This window comes from Anopheles arabiensis, chromosome 2 (assembly GCF_016920715.1).
Source record: "Anopheles arabiensis isolate DONGOLA chromosome 2, AaraD3, whole genome shotgun sequence".
NCBI classification, from domain to species: domain Eukaryota; kingdom Metazoa; phylum Arthropoda; class Insecta; order Diptera; family Culicidae; genus Anopheles; species Anopheles arabiensis.
This window is the reverse complement of record NC_053517.1, coordinates 41,469,798-41,485,976: the sequence shown is the minus strand read 5'-3', so window position 1 is coordinate 41,485,976 and position 16,179 is coordinate 41,469,798. Positions and strand designations below refer to the sequence as shown.

Genomic DNA, 16,179 nt, shown 5'->3' with positions numbered 1-16,179 from the left:
TTCTTTATCTTTGGCCCGTCTTCCGCGGGCGTTTTCCTTTCATTTAATGTTGTGGCTATCGTCCACTTCGTCCATTTCGATATCTTTTCTTATGGTCTTTCTCTCTCTCGCTCCATCAATACCCTCTCTTAACCAGTTTCCTTCTGCTGAGGCACAATTCACGGAACCGAACCGAAAAGAAGGACAGTCGACCGGGCTCGCTCCATTACAGAAGTGTAGAACAACTCACATTAGACCATCGCAGCAATGTCCTATAACCATAAGGTAACATATTACGATCACAGATATGATTTTCCTTCCAGCAGTGCCATCATCATTTCCTAAAACCCGCCCTATTGACTAAATATAGATCCAGCTTCGAAGTTGGTCGAGCTTCACTGTCGGGTTCCGGGGTTTCGGGTCCTTTTCCGAACAACACCGGGAACGGAAAGACGACACACCATTGAACGGATTGAAAATCGATGTCGCGGCTGTCGAGGTAGCGATTTTTCCCGCAGGCTTCGTACCAGTACAGGGTGTCGTGTTATCGTGCCCTCTCGCTTGCGTGGTGCAAGCAAGCGAAGGCAAGAAGGAGAATAAATGTGACGGTGATACAATATATCTTTCAGCCCCGTGCAGTCTCCTCCGGAACCTGCACCGGAAGGTGGGAGGCATTTGGCAAAGGCGGCTTTGCAGCAGAGCGTACGCCTTGCACGAGCAAATGTATCCAAACAGCAGGGAAAACACACACACACATACAAAGGAAGGGAAAATGATTCACCGAAATCGAGTGTGTGAAAAGGAAATAAAAATAAACCCCCGTTATCCTTGCTGTTTCGTTTCCTGTTCTACCGCCCGGCTAAAGGAATGCTCACGAAAATCCAACGAAAATCCTTCCCACTACTCGGCAGGATACTTTATAGATGTAGCAGTGTATGTGTGGGCGAATTCTTGTATTCTCGGTGCTTTTTTTTAAGCCACGGCAAAATACAGTTTCATCTGATGTAGCTCTAAATTTTTGGCACCACTCTTGTTTTCCATTCGACCGAACCTTCAGCCTACCTGCCAGTGGGAAACCGGTTCGGGAAAATGGACGAACCTTGCCCGATTTAAGACGGGAATTTATAGTTGCACGAATTAACGTAAACGGTCGGCACTTTAGTCGATGAAAGGGATGTGCCGCAATACCGTGAGTGTGGGCCTACATGGGCGTGTGTGTGTGTGTGTGTGTGTGTGTATGTGAGTGTATGTTTTCTTGTCTTCTTTTCCACTGTTGTTATTTATTTCATACCATCGTTAGGGGATTTTTTCAAATATTTTTTTAGCCAAATCCCCCGGCTTAGTGCTACTACTACGGTCACTATGTAAAACGCTTTGCTGTCCAACTTTTGAAAAATGAACAGCATACTGGATACATCTCGGGCCCGTTCCGGTCCCGGACATTCACGAAGGAGAGCGGATGGTTACGCAAATATTTCATCCTTCTTGCTACTGCTGCTGCTGCTGCTGCTGCTAGAAGCTGAATATGGTGCAACTAACCGAGCTGCACGGAAGAAGAAACTGATCAGCACGGATATGGGGCGCTCGCGCGCGCTCTATTCATGCTCCAGTTCCCTGAGGCGTTTTAATCTTTGCTCTTTGAGCGGACGGAAAGCTGGACACGTTCAGAGCGGAAAGAAAAACGGGAGGGTGGTTGAAAAGAAGGCCATAATCATCCTTGGACCGTTGCCCGCCAGCGGCGACGCTTCAAAAGGAAGCTCAAATCGATGATCGATGAGATGCATTTTCGTGTGAGGTGGTGTTTCTTCTTCAGTTGAAGTGTAATCGAAACAGCTTCGTGGAGGATAGCAAAAATAACGGGGAAAGGCGGAGGTCGTTCAGGATTGATAGGCCATCGATGGCTGGATTCGATGCTTATTGTGTGCAAACCGAACCTCTATTGGGGGTCCATGATTGAGTGATTTTATGCAACTTTTGATTCACTATATTAACACATATTGTATGTGAATCGGTCAGCTTGGAAAAGTGAAAAAATTATTTCACACTCAATATTTTAAAATTATATGCAGAAATAATGGTTCAATGTTAGTGTTATGTTAAATTATGATTTAAATACCGCTTTAATATATAGCGAATCGAGAATAGACTTGACTTAACATTTAAACCTCTTTTATTTAATTGAAAACATATTTTGGTGTTTTTTGCCAACATTTACTGTTTATTTATGCATTCGTTAGAAATCTTACTAAGCAATAAAAAAATAAAACTAGTATCAATTTATACTTTAAGAAATGCTCTATAAGACTTGCTAGTATATTGGTATGGGAGAAACCCCCTTTTTAATTCAAGCTTAATAATTAAACAAAGCATCGAAATCGAAACTATTCACAACTTGTTTGCCTTTTTTACTCACTCATATTCCTGCTTTCTTCGTCTTATTAAACTCACGTTCCGACCGCTGTTCAAGCAACGTTCGCTACAGACTGGTGTGATTTTTATCACACCGGTAGCCGCATATTAAATACTGATTTTAATAAATCATCAGCGAATTAACGTTGGGGCCCACGTTTGAGTTTGCAAGGTTCATTTGCTTCACCCGCCGTTGTACCTGTTTTCCATAGTTAATTTTCGTGCCCAATGTATTCGTTTGTGAGAAAAAACAGCCACAAATGCAAAGCATCCCAACATCGGCACCGTATTTCACTACCCCAAGCCTTGCTTTTTTCTCTCACTCTCTCACTCCTTCTCACACAAATACTGTGTTTTTAATCGATACGCTAAATTGAGGTTAATTATTTATACATGAATAATAGCGCAGATCGCGAGTGGTGTGTGCAAAAAGGTAAGAAAAAATAAAAAAGACCCAACAATATTAAATATCGCCAATATGGCACCGGCACAGCGATGTGATGGAGTCCTGCCCGGTACGAAAAGAAAGGTCACAAAAAGGGGAACGCAAAAAATCAACGGTCGAGTTTAATTAAAATTTTAATCAACGCGAACCAGTGGAAGATTCCGCAAAACTGATTGCTCCGGCACTGGCCCACTTAAAACTGCATAGTAAATGGAAATACTATTTAAGCTTCTTTTTTTTAAATAATGGTATGATTTTTTTCTTTCTAAACAATACACACATTCATCTCGCATCGAATGCACCATGGTCCTAGCTTATCGTCGAAATTCCTATAAACCCGTGCGTTTAATTAGAGCGTAAATTCAGCTCCGCTCAACAAAACATTCAAGCGGCAACTGCAGCACACGTTGCCCTAGTTTATATGAAAGTCACCCTGCTGTAAGAGTTATTCTCTTTGCTCGCTGTGCCGCAATCCCTGAGTGAAATAATTTTAGGTGGTAAAAATAAAAATATTACCAGCCAATTCCGTGCCTGCGACCCGTAGGCTTCGTTTGCAATTTTTTTCCACCCGAACGAACCGATCCGTTTTGTCTGGATTGACAGAGAGCAAGAGCGTGCGGCACTGTAGACATGGACGGGCCCCACGGGGTGGCTCAATCGTCACCGAAGCGAATGAAATATTCATCGCACACATCGATTTCAGTCAACCGGTCCCAAAACGGAAGCACACACTTCCCAAGAGCAAGGGCGGAAGCCAGTAAGCGCGTGTGTGAGTGCGGCGGTCGACGATAGGCGTTCGAAGAGGACAAGCGTCGTCGCTGCCTTTGATGCTGACGGGCCGTGTAAAAATTGCTCCGCCAGGCAAGCTTTACCAGCAAACGAAGCAAAATGCCGAAGTGCCTTGCAGGAGCTTAGGATTGAGGATTATTATACGCTTCTGATCCTTTCTCTCCCGTCCCGAAGTGTTTCTGTTGCCGTGGTGTGAGGCGGTGGTTGCATACGCGTAGCGACAGGAGGGATTTTTTCCTCTGATCACGTAATTTCTTCGAAAAAAAAAAACGGTGCGCAAACTGGCCAACGTTTTGCGCCGAGAATTGGTAGTAAATCGGTATTGAAATGGCGAAATGACTGCGTTTTTGTGGTGCTTTCTTTTAATGTGTTCTCTGCAAATAGTTTTTAATCCTTCTGAAAACAGGATATACAACACAGTAAGGCAAAATGAGCTTTTTCATGAGATTGTATTACTGACATCAAAAATAGCATTGTGTCATCCCTACTAGCGCTGAAGGTTGCTGATCAACGGGGAATCAAGGGAAAGCATCGTAAAAGCAGCAGAAGGACCAGTGCAAACATGGCACACGCATTGCGGTAAGTATCAATTAACAACATTTTCCCACCGCACAACACTGATTGTGTTAGAAGAGGGGAGGGTTTCCTTTTTTCCTTCTTAACTACTACACCTTTCCACCACCGAGGGGAATGCTTCCATTTGGTTTCGTGCATTTCGAGCCCACTATATACCACCGCGGGCAGAAAATAGCTCAACGAAGAAGGGAAATAAAAACAAACCCCTCTAGTGTGATAATAGAAACTGAAAGGAATCACGCTTCACTGGTACAAAGGAAACCAAAGCAATGGTTCAGTGGTGTTTGCATCCAGGTACAAGCTTATTACGGTTGTTAGCATTCACCCCAGCGTTTGTGGGCCAGCAACTTGGAAACACAACTGCCGGTGGTTGATGCAAAGGTGGTGCCAACCGACAAACCAGGATGCTATTCAAAAGCGGCACCAAAAGCTTGCATATCATTGCAATTTCGTTAGCTTTTAATTGCCTCCGGCGCTGACCATGTCAAGGAGCTCTTAGCATGTCGTTTGTCTAGATTGTTGAGCAATCGGCACGTTCGAAATGAATTGTATAAAAACACAATTCATCGGGCAGTTGGGCTTGCGGAGCGCAGAGCCTACATGGCAACTTTGCTTTTGTGTTAGGTTGTGGTAGCCACACAAATGCACTCTAACCCCGCCAGTCAATTATACAATCCAATTACCAGAACGCTAAACAACTCGGTATTATAGCATCATTTAACAGATTACAACCTCAGCTGAAGACGCTCTCCGAACAAATCGACCGAGCGGCTATGTACACATAGGGAGGGACACGAGAAACAAGTTTTAATCGAACCCATTTACTATCCGTTAATGGTGCAGCGAAACGGCTGGACCATGCTTGTTTTAACAAGATGGCAATCTCACTCTCCTAGCACACTATTTCAACAGCTCAAACTGTTGGTTGAACCACATGACGCTGACGGTTCGGGGAACGGACGCTCGCACATCTGCTTCATCTGTCCTGTTCGTGGAAGTGATAGAAATGGGCGTTGCACTTCGCTTAATACAATCAACCGTAAAATTTTCTGCCCTCACAGTGTGGCCTTGGAACGTCTGCAACAAAAAAAAAACACAACACAATCTCTAACCCGAACGAGTGGATGGGCGATAGCTTTGTGTGAGTGAGCATGCGTTCCATTTTGGGCTTAGCGCAGCAGTTCCGGCTGGTTTAATGTATCGGTGTACGGTTCGCTCTCATTTGCGAGTATTGCTGATGCTGCTATTGCTGCATCACCGTGGAGCTATGGAGGGGCGCAAGAAAGAGCAATTTTGGGAAAGACCTTTCGAGCTGGCATAATAGTAGCGCCGTTGGTGAGCTGCAGTGCGGAAATGGCCCAGCGGTTAACAGCAGTATTTAATTGCAGCACGCAAGGACGGTACTCGGTTACTCGGCCTGTTGAGCGAATGCAAAAGCTTTTGAAAGTGTGGGATGGTTTTAGCCGCACGATAAAAACGGTTCACATGCCAACACAAGCAACACAATAGGTAGATAGTGGTAGAATCGTTTTAGAGTGTTAACCGACAACCGACCATTTATGCCGAGCTACCACTATTAGTAGAATTAAGTTGTGATCAACAAACAAACGAAAAACTGGATTTCAATATAGCTAACATTCCACAAAATTATTGTTTGCATCAACTACAGCTTATATTATTCTATAAAAAAGGGGTTTAACGATACTAGCCAGCTTTTTTAAATAGAGTTTGATAGTTAACGGCTGTAAACAGTTCAACTTTACATACAAAACCACAAGCCAAAGCTCAGATTGTCAGCCTAAATTAAGCCAGCCTGAAAAACAGTAAACAAACGCTGATTCGTGGCAGGTTCGATCAGGTTAGCTCAGCGGTCGGCAAACTTTGCGACCGAAAAAGCCAAATGTTACAAAAATGTTCGTAGAGTTTTCCGTAAACAGTAAAATAGACAAACCCAAAGCAAACAGGTGTGAAAGTTCTATGTAATTTATGAACGATTAAGAACCGGCATCTCGAAATCAATTCGCGAACCGTACTTTGCCGATCGCTGGGATAACTCATGAACGATTTAGCTTTTTATTGAAGCATACCAAGGAAACTTGAAGCATGTGTCAAGGCTATTAATAGTGGGGATCAAACAGAAACATTTCTAACAAAGCAAAAGTAATCGAAACGATTTTAAAAAGCACGTAATTGTCTAATGGATACAATCCGGACGATGAATATTGTTCTACCGACAAACAAAAATTTTAGCCTTCTGGGTAGAAATTGAACATAGGTTGACAAATGGATAGCCTGTTTTCAGTTCAAATAATGTCATTTTTTACAAAGTCACCAAATCAGACTCAGATAGAAACATTCCAGCCCATTAATGGCTCGACTCTAGATGAGTGGCAGCGCCAATGATTGCTGATTAGTACTAAAAGTAGTTTATTAATTAATAGTACTAACCGGAACTTGTTCACATTCACGTGAAGTAGTTAAAAGGAATATTGTAGTATTCCATTCGTTTACTAAATAAAATAGTTCGCTGCTCGAAATTCGGCTGAAAGGACCACTTTTTACTCAACACATTTTTGGTAAACAATTTGTTGCTTCGTATACGTAGTCAGGCCACAGTTGCTACCCAAAATAAGTCACGAGAAGGAACGTAACTCTGGAGTACATAAAAAACATTAAACTTCTATGTGATAACCATAAATTACGTAACACAAAAATGATTTTTTATCGTCTGCTTGGTTACAAATTTCCGAAAAAAAAACAATATCAGACAAACGAATGACGTGAATGAACTAATGTGACCCCAAAAGAATCGAGAACAGTGTGTGTGCCCCTCGCCTAATCGGTAACTGTGCAGAAACTTTTGCTCACAATGCAACACTACATTGGCAACAGTCCATAATCCGCGCTGGAGTAACTACATTGCGTTCCATTAGGTTGCGGCCGGAAACACTGGTATGACATATTTACATGACCCCTTCCTAAGTCGGTCTGCTTCAAGGTAGTAGCACCAATGGTAGCCCACTTGTGCCCGAAGCCGTCTCTCTGGCTCTGGTGCTATTTTAGCACATACAGCGACGGTGTAGCCGCCACCACCGTGGGTAAGGTTCATAAACTGTGTGCTTGAAGGCAATGGCATCCGAACCAGTTGCTTGCACCAAACCCCAAAACCGAAGCAAAGGGTAAATCTAAAGTAATGTTTTGCAAACCGTATTACCGTGCTGTAACATTACTGTTACACCCATTACGATCCTAGAGCTTACCGGTTCACCCTCCGGGCCATTAGGGTGGCGGTCGTGATGAAATTCTTCGCTGTACCGACGGAAGTAATTTCCCTCTGCGCACCCACCAGTTGGATCGTTCCGTGCCGTGTTTTCCTTGCCTTTTCTGCCAAAAGTTAACCACAGCCAAGGCACGGCAGCCAAAAACTAAGTAGACGCAGCGAGCAAGCAAAAATAATCATAAACGCCAACCAAGAAGGCAGAGCTTCCCTCACGACGGGAAGAAATTCGCAAACCTCTTCACCGGAGCAAACTGGACACAAAATCCGGGTGGACCCCGTAAACCACTCCCGGGGCGTGTAAAAAAAACACGAGATTGAGGTGGGGGTAAATAGACTGGTAAACTAAAGCAAATATAAAAAAAACACGAGCAAGAGAGACCTACGCAAAAGAAAAACCAGCTTTTTGTAATAATGTTTGTTTACTTTGTTCCGTTTCGATTTCCCACAACCCCAATGGGGAAAACAAGGGAAACTGCTCCCTCGCTGGACGGGGCAGTATGGGTGGGTTGTGTCGTTCTTGTAAAACCACAAAGCCACAAAGCAAAGGAGAAACAGCGCGGAAAGAGGATGCCGGATTTCATTCGCCAAACCGTGACCGTACGGGGACGGTGGGAATACCTCCGGCCACGAGCCAACTCACCTGAACCCAACTTGTTAGTTGTGTTGGTGTATTTCTTCTTTACCCGCACTGACAGCAACCCCACCGGAACTTGTTCACATTCACGCGAAGACGGGAGAGAGCCTCCAAAATGGCTCTCAATTTTCCCTTTTTGCTTTTTCTCGCTCTCTCGTTCGTTCTCTTTTGTAGGGTTGATCTCTTGAGGTTTTTGTTCTGCTCTTGGGGACTGGAAAGGAAAATCTGCTCAGGGTGAGCATACCTCGCACCCAGTATGGTCGACGCGTGTGTTGGACTGTTTTGTAGTCATTCCAGCTTACGCACACAGAGCTAAAATCGGTGTTTTTTGTATCTCCATGGAATTTTCCAACGCTATTCGAACTAAACTCTACGGGTGCTTGGTTTGATGCTTACAGTGATATGCCGTAGCACACAGTCAAGTTATGCTGATGCTCTCGCACACTTGTACAACCCAACTTCCCCATGTGTGAGTGTGCTTGGTGTCGTACAGGAAAATAAGTGCTTGCGCTGCTGCTGTTTCTGTACGACATTACCCGTCACCATGCAAGGAGTGTGTGTGTGTGTGTGTATATGTGTCGTATACTTTTATTGTTGTTAGTAGATTCGCAACAAAACTTACTCAATAGACTCACTGCGTGTGTGTGCGTGTCTGTCCTTCTGTATCTCTCCTTCTCTCCTTTTCAATCTCTCTCACTCTCTATCTCTCTCTCGTAACGCTTGCTTCCGTAGGCGCACCGACGGAAAGCTCTCACGTGAGCAGTGCTCGGGCTGAAAGGTAAGTTTGGCCGTTCTGCCCTGACCATTCACGGCCTGGATGGTTTTCCTTTCACTCCTTCCTTCTCTCCTCTGCTTCGTACTGTTAACTCTCACCCACTACTACTCGCTGCCCTTCCCCACGTCACTCTACTGTCCCAGCTACGGAAACGTGACGTAGGGAAAATTCAAGATGGCGCACGTTTCTACGATGGTCACCTGTGTGTGCGTTCGAATTTTCTTCTCATTTTATATCGTTTTTCACACGACCCTCGGCCACGGTGCGCACCATCTGCTTAGCACGGTATGGTGATGGGTTTTCGATTCAACAAGCCATATATCCACACTTGCGCTCCATTTGCTTTGCGATGCCGTCGGACATGCCAGACCAGCATGGACAGCGCTGCTTCACTTGCACCAAAAGGTTGGTGTGTGGGTACTACGCGTTCGGTGTGGGGAGTTACACTTTCTACAGCAGCACTACTCACAACGCCGATCGAAAGAATGTGTGCCTAGATGCAACAGCATACGGATACGGGGAAATCGAACACGAAAACAGGTTTGTGGTGAGATTTTCCGGACGTTTAGCGTATCACTTCACTGGCAGAAAAGCACTGGCCGCAACATTCTGCCTTCCGGTTGCAAACGCATTCACTAGCAGACGGCAGCTGCTAAACCGTACGGTGAAACCATTGTGATACCGCTGGAGGGCTTTCTCTCGCGCGTTATGGAAGGTCAAATCTAGACTGGTATCGTAAACCGCCAGTAAGAGAGATAGTAGTGGCCCTTGCTCCAGAATCGGTACACGCCACGGATACACGGGTAGCTTTTCCTGCCGAAGCGAGCGATACCGCACTCACACCGCTTCGTCGAGCGTGTGTGTGTCGGTGTGTGGATGAAATACAGCGGATCTAACTCGTGTAACACACAAACACACAACCAACCCCGTTGCCGTTAGACGAGAACGAACGAGTGATGGAGAACACAGAGCTACAGAGAAAATGAGTTACGCTGAGAGCATCACACCACCACTGCCAACATGCTTGTCTGTATGTGTGTGTGTACATGTGTACTAAAAAAGCTTACGCGTTGAGTTATCTTCATGTTGCTTTGTGCCTGTATTGTTCACTCACGAGCGATGGAGACGCACGGTGAAACTGAGTGGTCAACATTGTTCCGTGCGTTCCCATGTCGCTCTCCTGCGACTGCGGTAAGAAGCTTTTCATTCAACTTTTCACACCATACAGTGCGAGGCATTAGACGAAACGTGAGAGACAGTGCGCGAGTGACAGAGAGAGAGAGAGTGAGAGCTAGAGACAGTGCAAATGAGCGTTGTGGCGGTGCTGTTTGTGTATCGCTTAGCCGTACGTTAGCCCGGCCGTACTTGTCGGAAGGTACCCCTCGTGTCAAGTGTGTCAATCGCCAAAAACTGTTTTCAACCGCACTCACTCGTGCAGGTTAAGCATGGAGAGTAAGTGTGTCTGTGTGAGAGGGAGGAAGGCGGGTTGGTTTTGTGAGCAGTATTAATTGATTTTTGCGTTTAGCAGTGTTGGCGTTCGCGGTCGTTTTGACTGCTGGTTGGGGTTTTGAACAAACAGTTTGCAGGACCCGGTCCCCCGTTGCTGTTCGCGTGCGTCATTTCCCTTGTTTGCTTGCCATTTTACGCATACACCCAATAATTCTCTGATGAGCGACTGCTCATCAGCACAAGATGCTAAACCGAAATGGTCAAAATGGTTTGGAATGGTACACAGAGAAGAATAAAATATGCAAAGGGGAGATGGGAACGATTAGTGCTAGCTTCTGAGTCATTCAGAATTAAAAAAAGCAGCAAATGTTTTATAACTCTGTCTAGTTCTTTTTTAGTCAGACCCTATTAGTCCTTTTAAGTGACGCATCGAAAACGACCAATATCGCCTGCTGCATGATACTTATGTTAACTGTCTACCGCGAATTCATCCCCTCCTTTCTTCTCTTCCTGTTGCATGCAATCGATTAATGGAAAATACGTGCATACTCATTCCAATGATTTATGTGACAAGTTTTCCCTTCAACCCCGCACACAGATAAATATGCTCGCTTCGATTAACATCGTTTATCTTTGATGTAGCCTTTTTTTGTTACTTCACAGGCGTAAAAATTACATGAATGAAGTGACAGTGTTTCAAACGCCGCTATTAATGCAGTCAGGACAGAGGAGGAGGGTGACAAGAATTGGATGGATAGTATTTAAGCACATATTTACATACCCCCCCCCCTCCGGCACATTGTTGCGTGCGATAAAAATCACAATCGCTGGTAAATGCATTCGCGTACATCCTCGGCCATGTATGTCTACCGCGTTTTCGTGGGCCGCCATTCCATCGAGTGGAATGTAGCAGGATAGGAGCAGCCAGCGGAGTTCACATAAATTTTCCCGACACATAAATAACATGCCTAATAGTCACGACACGACAGCGCGATGCACTCTTGATATTGGGTGTGAGTGTGGTGCGCGGCTGGACAGCGAAACGGTGTGACAGTTTGGGCGATAGTGAGAAAATTAATGGTGTTGTGCCGCTGCTGCAGTTGTGAAATGCAACGGTTTGCGGCACCGGGAGTATTCCATTATTTATACAGGAGAAAATAGTTGATGGCGGAGCTGTTTTAAGGAAGGATCCTATGCATAATATTCCAGCCCGGTAGATGTAACTGTTGATTGGAAAACGTCCCTTTTCCGATGGTTTGTTTTTATTCGATATACTACTCACCTGAATGATTTGTTCTGCTTGTCCTCCTTCCAAATTCGCCTATGGTAGCGGATGAGTCGTTCGTAGCCGCGTTCTAAAGTGGCACCATTGCTTGACGGTACGCTACAGCGCTGGGTTGCGGGTTCGGTGTGGAGCAGCTCCGCTTGGGACGTGATTCCGTGGGAAGATGTGGAACGAATCCGCCGTTTCACGCCGACCGGGACCAACACATGGAAGCGAACCAGTGGCTCACACACCTACGCACATACACACATCGGACGACGCACTCACACCTTTCCTCACTCACTCGAAACGGTGGCACCGTGTGTGACCGTGGCAGACTAGTGTTCGCTGACGGTTGTCCCAAAAACTACTCACTGAAAAAGGCACGAGCTGCGAACACGTCGCATCTACTATCACTTTTCAGCTACCCGGGATGAAAACGACAAATATTTTATTTGAAAAAATGAGGAACACCATCTGTAGGAAATTATGATCTACATTATTGTTATTTCGAGATGGGATAGTTCGAGTTATTTATGAGAAACGCCTGTAACCCACAACTTATTCCATTGGAATATTATACGTTGTCTTTTGTACCCGGACAGTTATTGAGTTGCACGCATGCAAACACACCAGTCACTATCACCATCACCATACAAAGAACGTTTACTTTTGATCACTTTTTAGTCCTGCAAGTTTCTTCGTTTTTTTGGAACGCTTTGATAAATCATCCTATTTTATGTTCGACAAGCGCATCTTCTCTGTGCCGATGCACATTTAGTGCATAGCTGGGATGGATGAATTCACATCTTTCACTCAATCTCTCTCTCTCTCTCTCTCTCTCTCTCTCTCTCTCTTTCTCTTTCTCTATCTTTCTTTTTCTCTTTCTCTTACTATCTATCTCTCTCGAACACATACGGAGGCACCGGGAGCAGGAATATCGGTCTCTGCAATAAAGCAGCAATGATGAATAATAAAAACTTGTGCTCCGTTTGCTGATTGAGAACGGGCAGATCATCAAAAGCGCTTTCATGGATAAAGCTGGTGTCGAAAGTGGTGTGTCACCTCGTGACGAACGGAACCTCGTGGGATGTTGGAACGCGCGTGAGTGGATGAGTGCTAGTGCAATTGTGATTCATCATACACACATACACAGACACACACAAATTATAGTGTGACATACAGAAAAGTCATACTGTTCACGGTTGGGGGAAAACGGGACGGAGAGCTCTAAAAAGTTTTTTTTGTTTTTGAGTTTACGACCGTACAGCGGATAGTAGAACGTAATTTGAAAGAACAAAGAATCGTCCATCTGCGAAACCAGTTTGCCATGCACATAAACTACAGATAATCGGTGGAATGGGCTCGGCTTTAGTGGACATTACTCTCGTTGTGGAAATATCGTAAAGCACCGCAATTGTTTGGACGAAAAGTTAATATGCCCCTGAAGGTATGCAAAGTAGTGTATAAAACCACACACACAGCTAGCAGGATCATCGGAAAAAGCATGAAGTTATCGTTTTTACCATACCATTCCATTCCAAGTCACATGACACTGCTCGGAAAGAGGGCAACAAAGGCAACATGTACAAGAAAGCAAAAAGAAGAAAAACAAAATCAAGATCCATTTAATCCGCTACCGTTTCGGCGTGAAAACTATGTGATGCAGTTAAAATACCGCAGCGATGGAAGCGTTTGGTGCAACCAACTCCCTCCCAAATGCTCCCCCGTCAGCTAGACGATGACAAGGGAAACACAACTTTTAATTAACTTTTATTTTTCGGCTAATTCCTATTTGCGCGTTGGTACGGGGAGGGCTAGGAGCACATGTACATTCATGCTGGTTGGTTTTATTTCATATTGGAGAGGGTATGTTCGTCTCTTACCGACAAGTACAAAGTTCACTGTCAGCTTCGCAGCAACATATATCACATTCAGTGAAGAGGTTGTCATACAAATGGGATTAAATTTTTCACGCTATATTTCTGTTGTAGTACATTTTTTCTCTCACATACGCTACAGCGGATAGAGAAAACGTTCTACTTATAATCGTATAACAGTGTAAAATCGTATAACAATGTGAAATTTTCTGGAGCACCAATTTTCCTTATTGCTGGTACATCAGCAGACCACCGGACAGAAAAGTACACTCGTCACTGCTTCACTACACCAAACTGAGATGCTTTCAAGTACTGTTGCTTTGTCAACTGCAACTACTGTTGTTGTTGTTGCTGCTGCTGCTGCTGCTGCTGCTGCTGTTGCTGCTGCAACGAGCGACCGATACTGTGCGCTACTGTCCCACTTCGCGTATCAGCATGATTGTTGCACCCCCATTCCCCCGCTGCGTCTCTCATCCACAGCCTGGTAATGCTGTTGGTCCCAAGCGTAACAGCATCCTTCCTGCTATCCTGGTATCTTCCATTTGTTCAATTCACACACACAAACTCACACACATACACATTTTCACACGCGCACACACCCATACACTTTAGGGCGTTCTTGCGAACACGCAATCCTTACGCATCCGCACTGCACTCACACAACCGCACGCTCAGCAATCGGGCGAGCTTTGTCGGTGGTGCCGCCATTGTGAGAAAGCTTTTCCATAGCGATGTACGTGTGCGAACGATGAGCACGGCTATACCTTTCGCGCACACTAACGTACACTAGCTGTCGCTTCGCCAGCAGTATCACTACCACAGGCATATAGGTTCAGCGGATCGGTTGTGCATGATAGTGGGCAGGGGTAGGCACATAGTTTTCACAATGAAACTGACACTTAAAACAGGTTATTGTTCGTGTGGTCTATTGTAAAACGCTTCTACTAACATTCTGGTTTGGTTGACTCAGTGCACTAAGGTAGGCAGCTCTGCTCGTCGACTTGGGACAAAATGGGTGTATGAGTGTGTGAGAGAGTGCGTGTATAAAAGTGACACAGAGTGAGGAAGCGAGTGTGTGTGTGTGTGTGTGTGTTTTTTTTTTTTTGAAAGATAAGATAAGAATTTCGCATTCACTAATCGATTGAATACGAACTATGAAAAAACACAGTTTCAAGCATTCCTTCAAATGTTTGCCATTCACTCGGCAAGTATACTCCGACACGAAAAACATTCTTATCTACTAAGCCTGCTAGGTACGAGAAACACACGTCCACGGGCACAGACACACACGCACACTGATACACTCGTTTGGTAGTGGTAAACTGCCGTAGGGTAGTGCTTTTTCACGGTTCAAGACTCGCAAAATGGTTCACAATCGACAATCCATTTTCACCATTCTCAAAAATCCAGAAGCAAAAAAAAGAAACGGTGCAACAAATCCACTGATGAGGGCGTATTTCTCCATATTTAACGCAACGCATCGATACGGTAACTTTTGTGTAGCGATTGATTGATTTAACAAACTTCTGGCCACTCCGTTTTCACTCGGGCCCGTATCTGTCTGGGGTTTAAATTTTCACCACGATGGTATCGTTCACTGCACGGTGGCTGCTTTTCTTTGCACCCTGGTAGAAAACAAATCCTTCGACTAGAAAACCTGCTAACCGTGTTGACCACGTCCTCGCCCTGCTGCAGGGTATGTCGAGCTGGAGGGAAGCGACACCAGTTGGAGTTGGAATTTGGGTCACTTCTCTACGCACCACTGGCCACTGGAACAGTGCAACTCTTTCTGAACAGATACGCCGTCCGTTCCGTCAGTCTGGGTTCCTGCGATGTGCGGGCCAATACTCCCGAGTGCCATCGATCCGAGCGCCTCCTAGCGCTGAGCGTCCGCTTCACGAGGACGCCCCAGCACGAATAATGGGGGTTAGGGGGGAGAACCAACACGTCACGATGTTATGCAACTGCAGACGAGACACGGCAGAGACCCGTTTCGGGGCAACAAATCGCCATCATTGCTGTCCTGCTTCTGCTTTCGCTTTGGATAGCCCGCTTGGCTGCTTTCCCACCAACACATACAGCGGCACGGGTGGTCGGGCTCTCTTTCTTTCCAGGATTCTTTTATTTTGATTCAACATTGAACAAAAGCTTGCATGCGTTTGTTCAGGCTGCTGTTGATGCTGCTGCTGCTGCTGCTGGTGTGGAGATATTCTAGCGTCGGCGCATTAAGAGCGAAATTTGGGGAGTAGCTCTCATGAGTGTCGGAAAAATCGGAAGCCGTCACTCACAAGTTTGAGTGCGGAGCTTTTTTGACAGGGTGATTCATCGGATGGCAAGTGTTATGGGTTATCGTTTGCTTTATCGCTTAATGCTTTTATTGTTTTGTAGTTTTAGTAAATTGATTCTTGTTTCTTCTACTTAGTTCTACACATCTTAATTATTATATGGCATTTATAAACACTATTAAGCTTTATTTTCACCCTTAAACATGATTTCCTTCCTTTGATGTAGCACTAATTCTCCAACATACATTCAGACCGGTTCCACCAGTTGATTTACCTAGGGAATGACCGCTTTTTGTACTGTAAATGTTAATTCATTATTAATTATGTAGTTTCAAAAGCACAAACAAGTATCACAGCTTTTCGCTTTACCTCGTTTATTTAAATGTAGGTTTCGACTCTTGGTGCCTGACCAAC

The 16,179-nt window shown here is 44.9% G+C and overlaps 1 protein-coding gene across 14 annotated transcripts in view; it reads right to left on the bottom strand.

Moving 5' to 3' along the window:
• LOC120898584 (RIMS-binding protein 2) overlaps nt 1-15,359 on the bottom strand; it is a 90,030-nt gene extending 74,671 nt beyond the window's left edge. For 2 of the 14 annotated variants that reach the window (XM_040304638.1, XM_040304636.1), the window contains exons 1-2: nt 15,146-15,356; nt 11,619-12,024 (exon numbers count right to left, since the gene is read on the bottom strand). The gene's annotated coding sequence lies outside the window, so the exon portion shown is untranslated. Of the gene's footprint in view, nt 1-8,734; nt 9,619-11,618; nt 12,078-14,429; nt 14,481-15,145 lie in introns of those variants that run through there. The other 12 variants (XM_040304632.1, XM_040304646.1, XM_040304634.1 and 9 more) reach the window with 11 other exon arrangements.
• Nucleotides 15,360-16,179: the final 820 nt, after the last annotated feature.